The sequence below is a fragment of the Dermacentor silvarum genome, chromosome 3 (genome assembly GCF_013339745.2).
Source record: "Dermacentor silvarum isolate Dsil-2018 chromosome 3, BIME_Dsil_1.4, whole genome shotgun sequence".
Lineage (NCBI taxonomy): Eukaryota > Metazoa > Arthropoda > Arachnida > Ixodida > Ixodidae > Dermacentor > Dermacentor silvarum.
The window spans coordinates 91,423,673-91,447,179 of NC_051156.1; the positions used below are offsets into that span (position 1 = coordinate 91,423,673).

Genomic DNA, 23,507 nt, shown 5'->3' on the forward strand with positions numbered 1-23,507 from the left:
GCGCACAAAAGTGTGCTTGAAAAAAATGATGCCGGTTCAAATATGGAAAATATAAAACAGAAACAGCATCATGCAAAATATAGCAATGCGTTTCACTTTTCAAAGAAACAGAATACGATTACGTACACAAATATGTAATACGTAACATTACTTGTAACATAGTTAAGGGCTGTAGTAGTACGGGAGCTAGCTGGGTGAGTCAGTAGATCTGCATTATTGCTTGCAGCCAAAAAAATCAAACATGGGCAAAGAAGAAAGACGTAACACGAGACTTACAGCGCTCATGAAACGTCTCTATTCTTTGGCTCTGTTGGATTTGTTCGCGCTGTAAGTAAAAATATAGCTAAGGAGCACCAATTTTGTTTTTGTTATGAGGCAGGCGAGGGAAGTAGTAAAAACAGTTATAAAGGAACTAAATTATTTCACTTGAATTGGAGGACTGAAATGAATCGGCTCAGCCACTTCATGAGTGGGAATAGCCCTTCTCTCAGCATTTTGAGGAAATAAAAGGAGTGGAATTAACGGATATTTCAACTCTCCAGAATGGAGTGGGAATTTAATGCCCCTTGCAGCAACTCTGCTCGATAATGGGCATGTTTAAGAGCACGTAACTTAGAGCCGCTAGAAGTAAGACGACAAAAGTGTCGATTGAAAGGTTTTTTTTTTTTATTGCAACAAAATGTAAGTTAATAGAAACAAAGACACATATATAAAGCTGCAGCTTGAGAAAGGATGCTTGCGAACCAACCCACTCTCTCTTAGAACAACCAATGTGAGTCCTTTATGATTTGCTTAATTTTTGTTCTTGATACATAAACTCGTATAGTTAACAGGATCGTGCTGAGAAGAAAGAACTACGTATACGATCTTGAACTCCGCTTAGATAAATATTTTGGTGAATGTCTGGTCGTTTATTAGTTCACCATTGTGAATCATGTATTTTAGATGACTCAGCTGTGGTCACAATGAAATGAGCGCAATGGCATCATGACGAATACGTGACAACGAGCACCTGACGACTGTATGACGACGATAACGTAACGACGATTGCATAGCGAGAGTCGGATGATGAAGCTGCAGTTACGATGATGCAATGACGATGACGAATGTCCACGACAGCTTCACAATCATGACCCAATATGTAGAGTTCCAAGCTCTTAGACAATTTTGTTTTTTCACTGGGTTGGCGTGTACGGCGGGGCGACAATGACGGCATGACGAAAGTCAGATGATGAAGCGGGAATGAGCATGACAGCATCACGACGTTGGCATCCCGGTGATGGTATGACAGCGAATGCGACAATACTGCATATCGATGATGGCGTGACGATGACATTTTGAGAGTCGGATGAAGATGCTGAAATGGCGACGATGCAACGACCACAACGGCATCACAACGACGAGCACATACCTTGTGGTGCAAGCTATAAGAGAACTGGGTTCAGTAAGCGGGCGTAATTGGCTTGACCACAACGGCATGAGACGAGTCAGATGACGACGATAGAATGACCACGGCGGCTTTACGACCTCAACCACATACCCAGTGCCCAAATAAGGTAGACAACTTCGGCCGCAGAAGCAGTGTTAGAGGACGGACGGACGGACGGACGGACGGACGGACGGACGGACGGACGGACGGACGGACGGACGGACGGACGGACGGACGGACGGACGGACGGACGGACGGACGGACGGACGGACGGACGGACGGACGGACGGACGGACGGACGGACGGACGGACGGACGGACGGACGGACGGACGGACGGACGGACGGACGGACAGACAGACAGACAGACAGACAGACAGACAGACAGACAGACAGACAGACAGACAGACAGACAGACAGACAGACAGACAGACAGACAGACAGACAGACAGACAGACAGACAGACAGACAGACAGACAGACAGACAGACAGACAGACAGACAGACAGACAGACAGACAGACAGACAGACAGACAGACAGACAGACAGACAGACAGACAGACAGACAGACAGACAGACAGACAGACAGACAGACAGACAGACAGACAGACAGACAGACAGACAGACAGACAGACAGACAGACAGACAGACAGACAGACAGACAGACAGACAGACAGACAGACAGACAGACAGACAGACAGACAGACAGACAGACAGACAGACAGACAGACAGACAGACAGACAGACAGACAGACAGACAGACAGACAGACAGACAGACAGACAGACAGACAGACAGACAGACAGACAGACAGACAGACAGACAGACAGACAGACAGACAGACAGACAGACAGACAGACAGACAGACAGACAGACAGACAGACAGACAGGCTGACTGACTGACTGATTGATTGATTGATTGATTGACTGATATAAATAGGCAGGCTCAAAATGACTGAAGTGCGGTAGAAAATGCTAACCGCAATAAAACTCGTTGATTCCGGGCTGCACGGGACGCTCACTGTTCAAAAATTACTTCACTGGACGATGAAGGCTATAGTTCATTTAAGAATCCTGAATAACTGCACGGCGGCTATCATTGAGCCTGGCAGTGAACAGAATTTCTATTCTATTTTAGGATAGCTAGGTTTCTTTGGTGCAGCTGAAGAGGAAGCTTTAGCTCGGGGGCTCCTATCCAAAACACGCGAAAGGAGAAATTGTTTTTCTCGGCAACTGCTACACCGAATTTCGTTACATTTGTCGCATTTAAAAGGAAACATATAAATGTAGAGACCGTTGGAATCGAATTTTGGATCTAAGCTGTCGATCGCTTCAATAAAAATTCCGAAAGATTGCACATTTTCAGAAAACGAATTTATCAAGTTTATCACTGTGTAACTCAAGAATAAAAAAAAACATCAAAATTCTGTAAGCTCTATATAATTGTGCATCTAAACCGGACAAAATTATTGTATTACACACCGCCCTGAATATACCGTTCTTAAGTGAGTATGACTTTTGCAAAACCCTTGTAAACATTGTAACAATTTAACTTGAGCTGTAAATTGATGTATCGAATTTGTCCACTTTAGATGCTGTAACGAATGCACTTCAACGAACGGCGATATCTGTTTTTGATGCAGAGGGACAAATTTGTAGACATGGGGCTTCCACGGTTTTTTAAGCTTACAAATTCTTAATAAACTTTGTAAAGCCATACATCCCATCAATCCAAATTTCGCTTATAAATGTCACCTAAATCATTTCTCTCTCAAATGCAGCAAATTTAATTAAACTCGGTCCAGGACATATCTCAGATAAGAATTTCTGCATTTTACATGTATTTGAATTGCCGGCGTCGGAGTTGAGACCTAGCTAAATCTTCCTCTTAATCTCCAAACCCAGCCCTAAGCTTTCTCCGTGCAAAGTGTAACAGGGCGTGGAGTTGTGGAATGCTATCTATGGTCATCGAAACAACGAGTCTGAACAAGACACAAGTGTAGTACAAATGTAGAGCGGGCATCAACGTATTATGGACCTTTGTATGACCGTATGTTTTTTTTTTTCAAACTTTTAACGGAGCCTCCACATTTTTATCAGACTGAACATATTCGCTGAAGCACTGGCGTAATGATGTAGCCGAGCTATAACGAGAGCGGAATTTTTTCCATGCTTATTTCCGCGAGAAATGAGTTTACATATTTAATCCAGTAGTTGCGTATATAATACATAACGTAATTATTATTTAGCATTTTATTTCCCCTAATTTGCTGTAGAAAACAGCAACGCAGATATTAAGGCTGAAGAAGTAATGCACCCCAAAATCGATCAGTATGAATATCTCCGGAAAATAAATAACGTCACCATTGACATGTATTAAAACAAAGGTATCCAAAATAACCAAACCCATTGTTCCATGACTCCACGTGCGCTCCCACAATGGGAAAGGAGCAAACAAAACACGTAGCTCACCGTCGAATGTTCTTTTTTCGGCAGAGGAACTCTAGAGAGGCCTCTTTCCCCAATCTCATCCAAAATACACCAAACCTTGGAGAAACGTGGCACCGCCGCCTGCCTCGCACTGAACGAAGCGTTGGTGACAAACATGGCAGCCATTCGGAACCTTCTGTCAGTTTTCTTCGCAGTTTACGGTAAGTTTAAAGAAATATGTGGCCCAGAGTTTTGATGGAAAAAAAACTGAACACAGTAGAGTAAAAAGGGGGATTCATATATTAAGTTACATACATCGTTGTTTCCCGCAAAGATATCCGCTAAAATACAGATTTTGGCTCTAGTTTCCGTTTAATGAATGCATGAAGAGGGAAACAATTTAGTTGTTTATTACGGTAAGCATATCCACTGTACGTACTTTCGTTGCAGCCATATTTGAGCTTAGCTTAGTGCCTGTAAATGGTTGCAACACGTTGATAGCACAATTTCCCAGGCAGTAAAATTTGAATATTCTTGCGTTTGCGACAGGCCCACTCATGTCCGCGCCAACAGCAAGGTGGAAAAAATGCGATTTACAGCTGCTCCTGCGGCTTGCTTTTTCAGCACTACGCGCTTGTTTGTGCGCTTGACTGTTGTTGCATCTCAAGAATACCCTTCCACGCCGTACAACCAGCACAAACATTCCTTGAAAACAAACTTGTGGATATATGGTCACAGCTTCTCTCTTTTTCTATTTTGGCTTATCAAGCAGGCTCAAAGAGAGTGGGCTGTCAAAGATGTGTTAGCATCAGGATATTTTATCAATCCTAGGTCATATTTGTAAAAGCTGCTAAAATTCCATTCGGACACAATAAAAGTTTTATCTCTCTCTTTCACTGGTTGTTCTCGTGATAACAAAACAGATGAGTACAGCTCTCGAGCTGAAGACGGGCGCCAGACGTGGACAGATTAATATAAAATAATAAATTTTGAGGTTTTACGTGTCAAAACCGCCATCTTATGTGAGGCACGCCGCAGTGCGGGACTCGGGAATGATTGGGACATCCGGGGCTTCTTCAGCGTCAACCTAAATGTAAGCACGTGGGTCTTCTTGCCATTTCGCCCCCATCGAAATGTGGCCGCCATGGCCAGGATTTTATCCCGTGACCTCGTGTTTAGCAGCCCAATAACATAGCCACTAAGCAACCACGGTGGGTCACGTGGACATATACTGGATAACTTTCGCGGAGTATAAAAGTGAACGCTGATGTTGTTTGATCATGAGCCAACACTCTTCAGGCCATGCGACATGTGATGCACATACGGGATGACGCAAACCGATGGCGTTCCGGGAATTCCGCCCTTCTTCCTTTTCCACATTCCATTACTTGTCCGAAGGCCTTTTCACTTGCTCTCAGCGCAACATGTTTGGTTACCCCGGCTGGCTTTAGCCTTCGTACTTGGAATACACACAGTGCCCAGCAAAACATAACACGACCTATCAGCAGCAGAACGCAAACAGTATAAAACTATCCCCAGATTTATAGTTTTTAACAGCGAAGCTGTTTAAGCCAGCCGTAAAAACGTGTTCACGAAAAGCCAGCCGCGCCATAGCCATGGCAACCAGCGACGCCGCAGCGAATGCCACTACGTTGCCTAGCAACCACCTCGCGGAGCGTCACATGCTATTCTCGGGAGAGAAAAATGGAAAATGATAGCGAGAGAGAGTGCGCGCGCCGCACGCTATGCTCGAGAGAGAGAAAGAGAAAATGAGAGCGAGACAGACATAAACAAATTGTAGCAGCAACAACGAGGCAACGCGCGGAGGTGCTGCCGACACCAACCGCGCTTCTCCGTTTCCCCGCATTAGCGCCGAACGCTCGCGGTGTCCGTGAGTGCTTTTTCGTGTCCGCAAACATTTCAGTTTTTTTAATAACATGGGGAAGCCCGTACCACAAGATAGGTACAGCAGGCGTGCGTACCAATAGTAAAATAAATAAAAAGGGGTTGCATCAGCATCTCAAAGGATTTTATCATGCCCCACCTATCCCGGTTTGGGATAGTGGTGTGCTTCAGCCAACCGCAGTACAATGGTAGGCCTCTGCACAAGACCCCGGTCTCAGTGATCGCCGGAGGGCCCGACACCAGGTAAGTGTAGAGTGACTGTATATGCTACCAAAGGTAGCAGAGTTGCGCGTCTGATTTATGAAGCCGATCGTGCCTCCATTGGCCGAACGCCATCACGTGGGTTCCAAGCAACCGTGCACTGAGGAGAAGCTGATGCTCCGGCCAGTGTCTTGTATTTCCCGACGCCGCCGCTGCAGCGAACTGGATTGACGCAAGTTAACACTAGCCAAGTTCAAAGCGAATCTGCTCGATCTTGGCGTTCGCTGTTACGTGCGTGTGAGCTGCGGAACAACACAACGTGCGCAGCAGATCTCACAGGTGTTCAATCGTAGTTCTATCGAAATTCCACCGTAATCAGACAAAAACAGCTAATATTGCATTAACCAAGTGATTTCTACTTCGCTGCTGGTGTAAATTTTCGGCAGTGGCGTAATCGTGCTGCTGCTGAAAACTTACGCCAGCAGCGAAGTAAAATACACTTGGTTACTGCCGTATTAGCTGTTTTTGTCTGTTTGCGCTCTGCGCCACCAGATGGCAGCACCATACAGGCCGCTCACGTTTACGGTTCCACCAACAGACCCCAACGCTCGGTGCGCCTGCGTTTACCCGATAACCGGACAAGCTAAACCTCCCTAATTGACCGGGTGCTCTGCTCCCAACTGCACCAATCGCTCGGAAAGCGGAAAGATACGTACTGCAGCAGGTTCCTCTGGCGGCGGCTCGGACGAACTCCCACCAGCTGCGCGCTACTGCGTATGCGCCGTGACGTCATCCCGGCGTTTCACCTGCAGGGCGTCGCCCGTACAGTTTGCATAGCTTTCGCCCCCCATCCCCTACGTGTGCTCGGAGTGCAAGTGCTTCGGGAGGCGTTCTCCGACGCCACGGACTACGAGGAAATGCTTATAGACTTCATATAACTTACCATAACTTAGCATTACTTCGCATAACTTAACATCACTTCGTATAGCCATGACCTGCTAGGAACCGATCAGCTTCGCTGTCTTTAGCCTTGCGCCACTAGTGCAAGCTACCCCGATTTATTATAATTTTTAGCAAGGGCATTACTATCATCAATGGTAGCGGACTTGTGCTTTTAATTTTAAATTCCAGGACTGCAGTTCGTCATCTCTAAACGCATTCATTTTTAAGAAAAAGGGAAGGGTCTTCTTTCATTGTGGAGCTGCCTGTAGATATTCAACTCCAGTTCTTGCATTTAAGATTAAAGGTAGAAACCTAACATTTATGTTGTTAGTAAAGCCCTAGGTGAAGAGAACGTTTATTGGAGTAGGGATTCTCGCAAACATGAGTGATAAAGCCGAGGGCAGCCGTATCCTGTTTGCGTTCTGCTGTCGATAGGCCATGCTGTAGCGCCTTGCTACAACTTAGTTTTTTTTTTACGTAAGAAGGCTAATGTCACTGACACCCTGAAAACATGTTGCACTGAGAGCAGGTGAGCAAGTCTAGGAATCTGCAAAAGGTACCAGGGCTGAATTCCCCAAACGTCGGCGGTTTGTGGTCGTCCCCTTTGTGTTTCGAATGTCGCATGGTGGCAAGAATTTTGTCTTCCGATATGACATCGTTGTTGCTAATTTTGCTTCGCGCAAGTCATCCGGAATCTGTTGGCATGTTCGCGGCAAAGTGGAGAATGCTCCTGCCAAGGAAGTCTGCTCTATCAAGCACAAGTCATAGTGCATGGAATGAAAGACTGGTATATTATTGCCACCTGTAGGTAGTGGGTCGAGGGCAAGAGTGGTTCGAGCCCAAGAGAAGAAAGAAGACCGCGCGCTCCTTCTCTGCTCGAGCCAGCCCCGACGGTCGTGTCTTCCAAGAGCCAGCTGCTCTACGTTTATTAAACCTTCAGGACTACTTCTCGAGGCTCGTGACAAACTGGTGGAGGGGCTGGGTAAGCGTCTTCACGGATGTTGCAGACCCCTCCAAGGATCCGCGCTACGAATCCAGTGCCTGTCGACACTCCCGTGCATCGGGCCAGCCGCAGGATCAGGGGACTGTCTCCAGAAGTCGTCAACGCTACAGTTCCCACCACATCAACCGGTATGACCAGCGCTTCTCTTCAAACCGCCCCAACCGGTACGGGAAGCACGATGTCGAACCGTTACACACTTGAGAGCCCACGGATCCCGAAGACGTTTCATGGCACAGTGTTCGAAGACGTCGAAGACTGCATGGTCGAATACGAGCGCGTGGCCTCCGTGAACGAATGGAACTACACGGAGAAACTCCGACACGTCTACTTCTACCTGGAGGATGGCGCGCGTACGTGGTTTCAGAACCGCGAGGGGCAACTGACGTCGTGGCGCGAGTTTTGTCGTCAGCTTTTGGAGACAAACACCAGTCCTGATCGCCATGAACGAGCGGAACGCGCGATTCAGGCCCGCGTCCAGCTGCCAAACGAAAGTGTGACCACTTACGTCGAAGACATGACGCGCCTCTTCCGACGGGCGGATCCAAGAATGACGGAGGAGAAGAAGTTACGTCATCTGATGCACGGGGTCAAGGAGCAACTCTTCGCTGGCCTCGTACGGAGCCCTCCGAAGACGGTCGCGGAGTTCTTGTCCGAGGCCGTGACTATGGAAAAGATGCTTCTGCATCGCTCGAACATGTATGAGCGGCAGGCGAACAGCATGTCTGCTGCTGACATTTTCACGGCCATAGGAAGCAACAGTGACTGTCTGCGAGAACTCATCCGCTCTGTCGTGCGTGAAGAGTTGCAAAAGGCCGCCGTAACACCGCACCCCACGGTAAGCTCCATAGCGAGCATTATCAAGGACGAAGTGCACCAGGCGCTTCGTGACACCTTGCCTCCTGCTAACGCTGCGGCAGTACCTGTTGAATATCCTCGTGCGACCCACGCGGAAGCCCTGAAGCGCCCTTCTCCCTCTCCGCCGCTGTTCGTTCGTGCTCCTCCTACGGTGTCAATTCAGTCGGCGCAGCCGATGTCGTACTACGACGCTGGGTATACACCGCCGCCGGTTGTTCCTGCCGCTCCATTTGCCCACCATTCGGAGCAAGCGGTTCGCTACGTCGACGACAGACGCCCGCCCCCTCGGAAGTCGGATGTTTGGCGGACACCCGATCATCGGCCTCTGTGCTTCCACTGCGGTGAAGCTGACCACCTGTACCGCCAGTGCCCATACCGGCGCCTTGGGATTCGCGGCTTTTCCGCATACTCGCCGCCACCCCGATACGGCCAGCGACCCCGCGACATTGAGGACTACCTCTCTCAGCAGCGCTTGCCACCGCCTGCCAGGCGGCAGTCGCGATCGCCGTCTCCCAGACGATTTTCACCTCCGCCCCAGCGCTATTCTCCCGAGCGGTCGACCAGTCCCCGCCGGGAAAACTAACTGAGGCGATCTTTGGGGGCGAGGTCGCTGACGGTCGAAGCGCTGAAGACCTCCGACGGACGCAGTTACGGAAACATACCGATCCGCCATTACCTGCAGCTGAACGAGACGACCGGCTTTCGCTCGATATACCAGTGACCATTGACGGTTATGCCGTGAGTGCTTTAGTGGACACCGGCGCAGACTACACGATACTAAGCAGGAAAATAGCAACGCAGCTGAAGAAAGTGATCACGCCCTGGCATAACTCGCAGATTCGGACGGCTGGTGGCCACGTCATTACTCCGCTGGGCGCCTGCACGACTAGAGTTGAGATTCAAGGATCTACATTCGTTGCGAGCTGCCTTGTCTTACGCGAATGCTCCCGCGACGTTATTCTTGGGGTTGACTTCCTGCAGGAGTACGGCGCGATTATCGATCTGCAAGAGCGTCGTATCACTTTCTCTGCCGCACGAGCAATCGACGTGCAAGACGGCCAACGGCGCGACGACGTACTTCGTGTTTCGGCAGACAGTGTAACGCTTCCTCCACGAGCCAGTGTCCTCGTCGACGTTACATGCTGTGGCTTACGCGATGGCGAAGCGGTGGCCGAAAGTAACTTGGAACACCTACTGAAGCAAGGTGTTTGTGTGCCTCGAAGTGTTATACAGATTCGTGCTGGTCATTCGCAATTGCTTGTTACCAACTTTAGCTACGAGCACCGACACCTGTTCCGCGGCACTTCCCTTTGCTGACGCATTAGCAAACGTTAACAACTGCTTCACGTCAGAAGTAGTGGCAACAGCCGACACGTCTCTGGGCCTCAGTGCTCCCTCCACTATAATAACTGACAGAGGGACAGCTTTCACAGCGCAGCTTATGGACGAAGTTTTTGAATTGAGCAACACCAGGCATCGCAAGACGACCGCGTACCATCCGCAGACCAACGGACTTACCGAGCGACTGAATAAGACTGTCACAGACATGCTCGCAATGTACATCGACGTTCAACACAAAACATGGGATCGGATCTTGCCTTACGTGACCTTCGCGTATAACACCGCCGTGCAAGAGACGACGCGCTTCACGCCCTTTCGCCTTCTCTACGGTCGCGAAGTCCAGACGATGCTGGTCGCTATGCTGCCGTGTCAAGACGCTGACCAATTGACAACTGACGCCGAGGAATTTGCAGAGCGTGCTGAGGAAGCTCGGCAGCTCGCGCGGCGGCATATCGGCCAGCAGCAGCAGGCAGACGCACGACGCTACAACATCTGCCACAGGGACGTGTCCTACAACCCCGGGGACCAAGTCTGGGTGTGGACCCCCGTTCGCCGTCGTGGCCTCTGTGAAAAGCTTCTGAGCCGGTATTTCGGTCCGTATAAAGTGCTCCGCCGCGTCAGTGACGTAAACTACGAAGTTGTTCCAGACACAACATCGCAGACACGGAGTAGGACACAAAGACAACCGACCTCAGACATAGTTCATGTTGTGCGCATGAAGCCGTACATTGCGCTATCGCTGTCGCTATTGTGCAGCCATTGTCACGTAATACAGTAAGAAAGTTGCATCAATGTTACATTGAAAGAAAATGAAAACAGGTGAAAGAAAAACAGACAGGCACGTCTGAACTTCCACTGACGCGCATGCGGGTGTACGCTGTATTATGGTAATAATAACAACATTGCATGACGTAAGGATAATGCAACTCGCTTGATAGGGGAAGCATACCAGAACCCGAAGACAAAGGCGCATGCATTAGCCATCCACTAATTGCCTTAAAGAAAAAAATAATTGTGTTTCTCGGTAAGTCGCAAGCGTGTTGGCAGTTTGTGCACGTGAAAGCGCTGATACAAACGTAAAATCTACTTTTTACATTCGGGTCACATTTGCTAGTTATCTCTTTGCTGTGATAATTGCGAGGTGCATATTTTGCTACGTCTTCAATAAAAGCATAGTTGTGATTTCAGCTCTGGTATGTCTAAACTGTCTTAACCCGAGTAAGAATCGCTGTTCTTGGCGCTGTTCTGTGTGTTTTTTCACAAAGGAACTTCATGAGAATTATGACTTAAGTCGCCTATTGCACAGTTCTTTATTAGGCTCCAATTCAATTACTGTAATTAAATCAGTAAAATTGCCTAAATTGTGCTAAGGTCATTACATAGTTATCAGAAATGCAACAACATAGATATTGTTTTTCAAATAACTGAAGTTTTCCCAAGATAGTGCACTGTTCCTAATACACCTTTTGTTTAACAGCTCTGCCTAACCTCCAAGCTTCTAAGTCACCCAACGCTCCCAGTCACCCATTCTGCTACCGGCTTGTTCCACTGCAAATAGTAAGTTCATCATTTACCACGACATACAGTTAAACCATTTTATTATGGCTATCACTGTTATGTAAGGGTAGGGCATGATGGAGGTCACTCAAAAATAAGAAGGTGTGGTGGTGTTGCGAGTTCACTGTACGCTCACTGAATGGATGACAGAGTAAAACATCGAGCAATTTCCGGCAAACAATGTCGGGCCCTCGCGGAATATTGGCCCGACGGCCAGTCAGAAGTGTTTGTGCTACTATAGTATCTTCGTGGCCTCAGGTCTGGACACGTGTCACCATGTCGCTCACGGACTTTACTGAACCGCTATTTCATGCCCTTCAAAAGAAAGTTCAACAGTCGATCACTCACATTAAATGAGAATGAGATCACACTAACTAAATGAGAAGGCAGCGAGTGCAATCAAGAGTCAGCACTCTTTTTACCTCGCCACCGTAACCACGCTCGCCTGGGCGCCACCACGCTTGATTGGGCGCCACCACGCGTCCATTGCTTGCCTCAGCCGGCCTCCGCTGCCTCTGTTTACTACGGCAGCGCGCGTCGCCAGTCGGACGCAGTAAGCTGTTCTTTGGGCGTTTGCCGCCCACAATGACTGCGTGAACAGCACTAAACTTTGGTCAAAGCTTCAGATGACGTGTGAATGTCACATAACTATCCCTCCGAGCACATTACACCTTGCTCAAATAGTGCGAGTGCTGCGGTACGGTACGTATTCTAGAAGGCATTGCCAGAACTTGGTTTCTAAGACACAGTGGCACGTACTAGAGCACTGCACGGGCTCGGGATTACCCGAAAGCCCGGGCCCGGCCCGACCCGCGGGCCAGGCCGAGCCGGGTAGAACAGTTTTTTCACGGGCTCGGGCATGGCATGTGTTTTTTAACCCGGGCCCGGGCCAGGGCCCGGTATTTTGACGCGGGCCCGGGGCGGACTCGAACTTTCTGGTGATGTTCATGTAACGTGCAGCGAGTTATCCTCGCCCGTCTCGACTCTGAAAAACCTGTTGTCCCGGCGCAACTGAAAGCTAGCAGTGCTACTCCTGTGAACTTCCCTTTTCTTCTTGCGTCGTATTTCGCGCTGTTTGAACAGAATGCAAAAGTCCAGAAAGGCCGAAATCGCCTCAAACCAAAGTATGCCATTGTATTCCTTACCTAAATCAATGTAATTAATGCTTTCAGTGCGGTGCAAGCGCGTTCGCGACTTGCTGATTCTTCAAAGGCGAATTGGTAAAACGATGACTTGTAAGATAATTCCCCACGCGGCTGAAATATGGCACTGCGTCCACCCGTGATTGTACACATGTTTTCAACCGGCCGCCTAGCAGCAGCGCATTACGCTGCACCATGGACGTACGAGAAGCTTTTTCCATTTACTCCCTCCATACACTGCGCTCACGACCCGTCGTGGCTTCGCTTCGGCTATAGTGTGCTAGAATACAGTTGAGTTTCCACTCAACTGTATTGAGCGCCTGGGGGCGGCGCATGCTTTGCAGTGAGGCGCCCGACATGGAAAAATACTGTGGCGGCGCTGCGATAGAAGTGGATTGGGCCGCTTCAAGGTAGCGCCGTTGGAAACTGCTGGCCATACTGATCGGCAGGGTCAGTCGTACTGTATACTTCGCGCACTGGTATTTGCGTTCAGACGGCTCAAATGATGTTCATAATTGCATATGAGATGTATTTATGCCTTAATAATAAATTGCTTGCATTCTCTTTACTTTATTTTTTAAATGCCGCTCGGTGATCTTTTTCGGTCTCAGGCCGGGTTCGGGCCGTTTTCGATCCGGGCTCGGGCCTAAGGTAAGGTGGTGGCGGGAGGGTCCGGGCGGGTAACGTAGATTACTTCCGGGCCCGGGTCTCGCCATAAATGTTTTGGTCGGGCTCAGGCGGGCTGCCCAATGTAATAACGGGCCCAGGCCGGGCCCGAGTTGAAAAAATGGGCCCGTGCAGTGCTCTAGCAGGTACATTCTGCCACGTAATGGAGCAAATCAGGATTACTGTCATCCCTCACTCATCGCTTTTTCAGGCATTCATTCAGTGATACTGGCTCGTCATTTCTTTTGATTCAGTTACGTCTTTTGGTACGATGTCAGTACAATATTCATTTTCCACGTAATCACCATGAAACCCTGAATGTGTCCATTGCATTATACTTCTTTGTGCCATGTTCCGAGGTTAAAATATCCATGTTTGAAAGTATTGAAGGAGCTCCCAGAAAAAAAACTTGGTGTTCGTCACTTGGTTACGACGTGTCTTGTGACGAAACATTAAAAGTTAACCTTCTAACATTCTGACGTAACCGCTGTAAACTACTATATCGTCGATTTATTCGCTAATGACGACTCTCATATCTAATTTGTGACTGTAAGCCGCAGCGAGTTTCAGTGAATGGGGCCGCACGTTAATCGCCTGATTTATGGTGAGATATCTGGTGGCTGCCGCAACATAGCACTTAGTATTTTCCAAAGGCGCGCAATACACATTATGACCCTTGCTCACAACGCAAACATGAGAAAATAGCCAGTGGTTCGCGTCCATAAATCGAACCCGGTTGTAAATATGTGTTATGCGCCTGGTATAGTGGAACATTTTTTAAGCATGAAATGCTTTTAGCGCCGATGTCGGCGACCTTCTAGTGACTTTGAGCCAAAAACCAGAGCTGTTATCTGGGCACCCAAACGAGATCATCCGGGCAGCCAGTGAAAAGTGAAAATAAAAATGTGGTCTCCGGTTCCCAACCCTTTGTAAGGACCGCATTACGTACGCTAGTTACTGCCCAAACAAGTTACAAAACATTGCTTCCGAGTTTTTCCTAATGTTTGTTCACAATATCACTCGATCAAGCTGTAACTTCCAGTACGCTGAAGTTTTATTTGTCATTTCCAATAGCGACCTTGAAAAGGCAGATACAGAGCGCCATACACTTTATTGTCATCTTTGGCGTTGAGGCAGAGTTGCCTGTGCTCTTTTAAACGCCAGCGGTTTGTGAATTCCGTAGTGGCCTCCGACATCTGCGCGCGCCGGCTAATTAGCCGGCGCGGGTATTGCGTCGCCTTCAGAGATACGTGGCACCTCCTTCAGGCGCTTCTTCTAGCTGGGCAGTGAGCTTTATCGACCTGGCTCAAGTAAGCTAGAAGAGGGTAGTGGGCTTACTCGGGTTTCCTGCCTGACGCCGCGTATGTTACACGGGCGGTGGCGCCACCAATGGTTTCAATGTAAGACGTTGCCTGACGGAGGTGCTTGTTAGCTGTTAAAACCATGCTGTTTTCGTGCACTGTCATAGTATTTACATAGAATTGCACATGAATCTGTGCACTATATCACGTGACGCTAATGTAGTCTAGATAAAAATAAAAAACTGGCGCGAGGCAAATGCGTTGACCTATATTCGCGTATATGCTTGGCATGTGGTTCTGCTGTTAGCTCGTTAAACAAAATACACTGCAGACGGTCAGTACTCGCACGAATGGCGCTGCAGAAAATGGCGTATTTTCCGCAACTCAGTCACCATATTACTCGTGTGAATGCATGATTAGACTGCGCGCCGAACTCTGTGCATAGGTGGGATACTGAGCACATGGGCGCTATAACGTAAAATGATTCGAAACTATTTTGATTCCAATTTCTGCTATCAGCCTCCACGATTGGTCAAAACATTTTCGGGCCGCTCCCAACTTCGCCTGTCTGTCAGGCGACGTCACGAAAACCGCAATGGCTCCCCATCTGATATAACGTGTACACACTGAAAAAATGCATTAATATGCCGAACAAGACTGAAAATTTTTCTGAATAGCCACAGACTGCCCCGTTCCGAAAAGAATCAAAGATGGCTGCCCGCCGATCGCTCAGGCCCTCGCTACTCGCACCTGCCGGTGAGAATGTATTTATTTGCGCATGATAAACCTTTTTGTGTGATTGGTAGTAAAACGTTATCCAGCCCTTTCGGCATGCATACGACAGCGCTCTGTCAACTCTTCCTTGTTGAGGATCCGTTTTAGCGGCATTCTTATCCTTCCGTTTCACACGCGGCCTCGATTTTCGACCAGCCACCGCTAGCTAAGTAAGGCGAAGCGGATAAATCGGAGAAGCCGGCACCACCCTCTTCTTCTTTCTGGGGTTTTACGTGCCAAAACCAGTTCTGATTATGAGGCACGCCGTAGTGGAGGGCTCCGGAATAATTTTGACCACCTGGGATTCTTTAACGTGCACTACAAAAAAAAGCACACGGGCGCTTTTGCATTTCGCCTCCATCGAAATGCGGCCGCCGGGGCCGGGATTCGATCCCGCGACCTCGTGCTCAGCAGCGCAACGCACCACCCTCTTCATGCGGTTATCTATTTTCACTGTGCTGGCTCAGCCCCATCGAAACCCTCTCCACTAGAGCGTGCTCCTCGCCTCTTCTCAGCCAATTAGATAAGAAAAACCGCTGAGTGTAGACAATGTTATTGGTTTTGAAAGCGAACAAAGGTGACATCCTATAAACGAGGAGAGTGTATGATTGGGTTGTTCAGACAACGCTGCCGGTCACCGCCCGATGCTTGCGTCGGTGGTTACGTAAATTTGACGTCAGGAGTTTGGAATCAAAACAGTTTGGAATCATTTTACGTTATAGCGCCCCATGTGACCTGCATTTCTATTGCAGGGGCATTGGCAAAGCAGCGGTGGCGAACTTTCCAAAGCGTACTAAAGCTATAGCGCTGTGCGGCTAACACAAGTAAACAACTTGATCTTTCTTAGCATTGCTAACGAAAACGCTTAGCATTGTTTCGTCACGCATGCATTTCTACGGGCGCGTGAAATTACTGCCGACGCTGACTCTGACGCAAACAGATTTTTGGAAGCTTACCACGAGCTATTAATGTAATATGAGCCACAGCTTAAAAGCTTCCAGCTGGATATCCTTTAAGCAGTTCTTCAAACCGTTGGCACTATTAACTAGCTATTTCTACACAAGGCTATAATACATGCGCTATGAAAAGGGAGAGCTCCGAATAATAGGAAGGCGACTCTTGTAAGTTCTGGCTCAAGGAAATGACCATTTATTTGACACAGCCGTTCTGACACTTCATCACTTGACACATCTGCCTCACGAGCAGCGGCTCAACTTCAAATATATTGCCTTTTCCCACTTCTCTGATCTCTCAGAATTAATGCCTTTGACAAAAAATCCAAAAGGTGGTCAGAATAAATCCGGAGCCCTCCACTACGGCGTGCCTCTTAATCAGAACTGGTATTGGCACGTATATCCCGAAGAAGAAGAAGAAGCAAACGTGTCACTACATAAAATCTGATTATGTTTGCTGACAAAACAGAGGCATCTTGTGCGCACCCAACTTCTTGTGAAAACCTTTCCTTCACAATCCCCCCGTAAATCCAAAACACCGTCCGTGGCAGTAGAAGTACTCCGTGAATATATTTTCCAGTTTGTTCACAAAACTGTGCGGATGACTTGACGGGTACAAATGTGCCCCTTTGTTTCGAAAGGTTGTCAAGCGAACAAGCTGAAAACCTCCTTGTGGTGACATCGGTACCCGGCTTGTACAAATTAGGCAATTCATTTTCATAGACACATTCGCACAATATAGCCAGCAACATAAGAGATCAGCCTGGAATCGCTTCTAGAAGTATGCTGGTTGTGGTCAACAGGTGCTGGCACAGAAATTGCCTCATTCACAGCGCTTGCATTGCTGACTTGTTGTCGTCATGTGGCACAGTGCCAGCACCGGCGTCAATCTCCAGCATTGAGGCTAGTGTTGGCGCCGGGGTGACATTTTGGTAGCGCAAGAAAGTCACTGGTTGTCAGGCCACATCAGAGACATCACTGTTCGCAGAATAACCTTCAGCAGATCGAGAACGCAGCGCGTGACGGGCTCTAGAAAGAAACGAAAATCCGCACACTCCAATGACAACTGCGTAGAGGCCAACACTCGCTACATTGGAGGCGGCGGTGGCGCCGCGTCGCGGATGCGCGCCGAAGCACAATCTGGCGACATAGCCGGCATCATCTCAATGCATGGCGCCGGCCGACGAGTGAGCCCACTACCCATTCTAGCTCACTTTTATCTGGCGTCTTTCGCTGCCTCTCGTGCCGCCTTCAGCTGTTTTTTTTATTCTAGCTGGGCAGCTTGCGTATATGGACCAGTGTACAGTATGGCGTGGTACGGTATGGTGCGGTGCGGCGTGGTCCGCTGTGCTGTTGCGAACATGCACTACACCCATTTTAAGATTGTCACTACTATCATCTCCAACTAATCGGCTTTGAGGATAGCCATTTCATGATTACATCTACTTTCAATTACGGAGGAGCCAGTATTTTTTTTTTCATTGTAGTTGTATCAGTCTCGTATACATTTTTGTTTTTGGTAATTGTACTACCAGTACTACAATGAAATTATAAACCTTCTGTAAAGATCGCAATTTAAACAGCTATTTTTCGAATCAAACTCATCCAAGACAAACAGCGGCCGTAAACCGACCAAAGATATCACCGACACCACCATCTCAAGAATTCCAGCACCAGCCTGGGAAGATGCGAAACAGGCGAAACTACAACGGTGTGACGCAGATCGCAAGGTCAGAAAAAACACGAACGCTTTTTGTGGCATACTCTGTTAACCCATGAATCACAACGTCAAGTATATGCTTCACGGAACGCCACGGAGAACAAAAATGTCGAAAGCTTGTTGTTTTCAGCCAATGAACGTTTGGCTATGCGGATATCGCATGCACCAATTCACCTAGTTCTCACTTCTCCTGAGCATTTGGCTACAGGTTAGCTTGTTTTTCTTCGAACAATGTTTTTGCGTCTTCATTTATTTACGTACGGTGTACTCCGGCATAGCTTTTGATATCAGTTGTTTTGAATGCACAGCATTCCTTTATACTCACTTTTTAAACTGAAAATTAAATTGTTTCCCCGTAAAGTTTTTTACGTATTCTGTGAATTTTTTTAACTTCCATCATCCAGAACTATACTTGATATCCTACGACGTCATGTCCTGCAATATAGACTGTCAAGCGTGAAATGGGGCGAAAAAAAAACAACAAAAAACTTGATCGGTTCCCTTAAAAAAATTAATTGTGCTACAGTAGCAAGAACACTAAAACAATTCATTCCAAATAACCCTTGAAAACAGAGCAGAAGGATAATGCTAACAATATCACCGTTTGCGGTGGGACACAGTTGTTTGCACAGCACCACCTCCGAAAGGTGATAGCCGTTGAGAGATCTTTTGGTCGAACCACTGCTACAGTGGTTGCCTAGAAAACAGTTATTTTACAGAGAGCCATGCTGAGCCAATGGCGTTTCATATTATGAGCACATCAACAATTATATGTCTTCCTTTTTTTTAGACAGCTGTCGTGACTCCATGCACCTATCCATGTTTGCCGTTATCAAGCAACGTGCAGCCCACAATACGCATGCAACAAGAGCTGAATGGAACACTCTGCATTGTAAGTGTGAATACTTACCTCTGCTTTTCTGTTAACTGCGTACCCTTTCTCAGGAATTTTCATTGTTAATGCAAATAAAGATTACAACTCGGTAGGCTGAATACCAAGGCCACCTTGCGTACTTGCGATACGTGATGGGCAAAGCAGGAGAGCACTGCAATACCGTAGATCAGAAGTATTTCCCAAGGGGACGATCCTGAAGCTGCTACAAAGATTAACAGTAGTGCCCCCATCACCCTAGTTATTTAAATCTAGAAACATGTATAAGGAAAGTCTCACAGGCCCTTTGGAGCCACTTTTCTCAGGTTAATGGTTTCTCTTAGGGGTGCGTTGTCATTGAGTCTAGCTGGTCCTCTTTGTCTGAAAATGGCTGCTTGCGTTAAACGTGTCATTTCTGTTTCACTGTCCTTCGATAGTAGACCAAGTTTATGGATTCGGGCTCTAATCGTTCGTTTTCACAGCTCAGAGTGGCGACCTGCGTTTGCTTTCAATTTACCGATAATGAACTGATTGATCCCACTCAAAGTTCACGTCTGTCGCTTGGCGTATCAACTTTGATTTGAGCAATAGCAAAAGTAACAGGATAGCATAAGATACATGCTATTTCTGTGATTACGTGATGTTACTGGGCTGGGGACCCATACGTCCAGTGTGTAGAACAGCCAAGGATGCGGTGGCTAATATAGCATTCATCTTTGTGTCGGCGTGCGCATTTATATCAAAACTGTGCTCTGCCGGCGCAACGTGGCTGCTCCTGCTCCCTGTCTTCTTTACCACAAATGCGTTTCACAGCTATTTGTGTCACACCTACAGGTTAACATAAGGCAACTGTTTCTCTCCGGTTCGTCCACCTGTGGTGCTTAAATGGCATATTTCTAAAATGTGGTTAGCCTTTAAAGTCACTTTACGCCAATCACGCTTAATTTTACACGAACTCCGGTGTGACAAGTTATGTTTGGTTAGATTCTATTTATTGCAATCCTAAAGAAGGAGTGAGCGAAACATATTCAGACTTCAGCATTGTCAACTGAGCACTATAAAACAGACAACAACGAACTAAATGACGCTTCCTATGTGCCTGTTCAGGCTTAAATTATAGAAGGTATTATCACAAACGTCCACTAAGCTACACTGTAAGTGGTACTCATTGTGGCTAGTAATATGCGCGAGGATATTAAAATCGGGACTGTTAATGAGACGCGCATTTTATTTTTGCTTGTTGAACATGATTATGTCGGTGTTTTGTTTTTCTAGAAAGGGTGATTGTAGCGCATGACACAATGCTGGCTTAACCAGTATAAAACGAGTGAAAACAGTTCAAGCACCAAGGATATAACGCTAATTCTCTACAAGAGTGAACACTGCAATATTGAAAAATATTGCCAGGTGCCACATCATTGTGCACCATTACAATACTTTTCCAGTCCGCTGAAATAACCAACAAAATACAATTGTTTATCAGTTTTCGGCATATCACTCATGTATCTTTCCTTAGCAGATTGCCACATCGAAGGAGCCTTGGCGCACTCTGCTGCCTGTGCACGTTTTAAACAATACTTCCATACCTATGTGTCACATGCAATCAAAATATATTTGTTTTCTAATTAGGCATTTAAAAACCCCTATACATGAGGTGCAATATCTCCACTACGTCCAGAAAATCTTGCCACTTGGCATTTTACGCTCTAACGACTGAAGATTTCGACTAATATTATTTATCATTCTTCCTCGCTTCGTGCTTATCAACAGGCCACTACTCGTATTTAACGTTCTTTTTAAATATTTATTGTGTAGACGTAGACGTGCTTATGGCGGAAATAGCGCGTTTATTAGGCTTGATTTCATCCTGAAGGGTAAGTAGATTTTGAACATATGATTCGACCAGTTGCTTCAATTGACGTCGTATTCATGTTCCAGATTTCGGGTAGCGAATACCCCGGACGTCAGGTTTGTACAATTTCTATTTTCTCTATGTTCTTAGACATGATCAAGGACTATATATGCACCTAATAGTGAAATATTAAACAGCAGCACATATTTTTTGCGCCGCCAAGTGCGGCCATCAAGCTATTTTGTAATAACGACCGCGTGATATTAGCGATGTGGTATAAAAACTGTAGATGCATTGGAGGTAATGTTGCCTCCATAAAATGTTGCCTCCATGTTGACTTCCTTCTTTACCATGAAATTCCGCACACATCTTCCAAATGGCTCCGCTGTGTACTCTCTGCGTACGTTTTTCATTACTTTTGAATAGTCTGCGGCAAACTATGTTCAACGAAGAGTGAACTAACAAAATACTGAATTCAAAGTTACGAAACATTATTTACGACTAATCTTTTCATTGTGGTAGCTGGAGCCACATTCTGAAGCGTTGGCCCTTCTCCTTGTACACTGAGAATCGCTTAATTTCGACGCATTATCGAAGAAGTTTATTCAGAAACAGCATTTCTTAAACTTATGTAAATTGTTGGTTAGTGTTTACTATGACCTACACTTTTATCATAACAAGTGTAAGATATACTTTAGCGCTTATGACTCTTTTCCTTTTATGGAAAGTCCTGACTAATATCGCCGGATTTTCTTCCGCGCCGTTTAAAAAAAAAGCCACGCAGGCCCGTGACTTTTTGTTTTCATTATATTTTGTTTATTTCAACATTCCAATAGCAAACACAACGCTTCACCTGAATGAAAACGAATTTTTGAAGTCCGTCCAACCTGAAGTTGGAAGACAGCTGTACGTTTCTCACGGAATACGAGTACATTACGAGTTCGTTCACAACCTTTGAACCCCGGTGGCGTCACTTGACCCCGTCCATATCCATCTGCTTGCTGAAAATTATCAAATTGCAATTCTTCTATTTTGGATCTTGTTATTAAAAAGCTGTTTCACAATAAACCTCTAAAAAACTGTACTCCCAACAAAAAATTCAGACCCGACAGGGTTCAAGGTAACTCATCATTGCTGTCATTACGCTATGTTATGACTTTACAATCGCTTGCCGCTTTCATGAACATAAGTGTACAGAAGCAATTAGCTTACGACATATTCTGTATTGTTGGGAAACGCTTTTGCGCGATGCCTTCCTGCCATCGAGCAACGTTGCTTGCTCCTGCTCTGTTCGTTGCCGTGATGAGTTGTCGTGCGTATTGCGGTGGCCTATGCCATGGTTCACGTGTATTGACGTGCACTTTGGTGATGGTGTTTTAGAAAAATGGTTCTTTGCGTCACTCAACGCAAGCTAAATGTATTGAGCAAATAATTATTTCATGATGCTCCCAAGTTTCAAACTTATTTATATATACTAGCCTCACCGTTACTAGTCGCACGTTACTAAGGTAACAGTAACACATTTGTATAAGACAATACGTAAAAAAAAACGTTGCTGTGTCGCCGAAAAGGCGAATCACGATTGCAAAATTAAATTAGGGGACAGCTCTGCAAAATAAGGATAGTAGGTTTAGCGGTCGTATATATATATATAAGCTTGTAAACATAGGCATCGCGAACTAAATTACCAAACATGGTGTCGCGCGCGCACAAGCAAACATCAAACCGTCGACCGCCGAAACTCGCTGTCAAAATGCTCGAGTGCAGAAGCGCAGCGGCAGGAGCCAGTGAATTGACCTTCGTGCTGCCTCTCGCATCAACGCGAACTAAGCCGTGAAAACACCGAGCACGGCGGACTGCGTCCCCGTCGCAGATGGCTTTTAAGTAGAGTGGACTAGAATACGGTCGAGTGGGACGAGCGGCTGGGGTGGCACATGCTTTGCAGTGAGGCGCCCGATGTGGAAAAATACTGTGGCGGCGCTGCGATCGAAGTGGATTGGGCTGCATCAAGGTTGCGCCGTTGGAAACTGCTGGCGATACTGCTCGGCAGGGTCATTCGTGCTACTTCGCACGCTGATATTTGCGTTCAGACCGCTCAAACGGTGTTGATAATTGCATAGGACATGTATTTATGCCTGAAGAATTGCTTGCTTTCTCTTCTTTATTTTGTTTTTTTAATGCCGCTCGCTGAAGCGCGTGCATTGCGGCCGCAGTGTCGGCTTTCATTCTACTATGTTATTGTACGGTTACCTTTGGAGAAGAAATATTTTTCTCGTTCTTCAAGCAGTATGTATCTCTCGTGTGTATTGTTGCGCATATAGTTTTCCATCAGTAGGTCTTGCGAAACGCAGACAAAGAAACACGTAACCTTCCTGCTTGCCGCTTCAAACAAGTAAAGCATATCTGCCCCATCCGGCGCCTTGTACTCACATTTTCGGGAAGCATTCTTATAGATAAAAGAAGAGTAAGCTGCAGCGCAACATTAAAGTTTCCGCCTTCCTCACGTAACAGAATGCGGAGTAACTAGTACGCGGTAATTTATTGCGGTCGGGCCTCGAGCGCCAAAAAC

The 23,507-nt window shown here is 46.9% G+C and overlaps 1 long non-coding RNA gene across 1 annotated transcript; it reads left to right on the forward strand.

Annotated features, from left to right (window-relative positions):
• The first annotated feature begins 3,976 nt into the window (after positions 1-3,976).
• On the forward strand, positions 3,977-19,084 carry LOC125944511 (uncharacterized). The gene is made up of 3 exons (XR_007466248.1): positions 3,977-4,076; positions 11,580-11,659; positions 19,006-19,084. It is a non-coding gene; the product is annotated as an uncharacterized LOC125944511 (long non-coding RNA).
• The last annotated feature ends 4,423 nt before the right edge of the window (positions 19,085-23,507 follow it).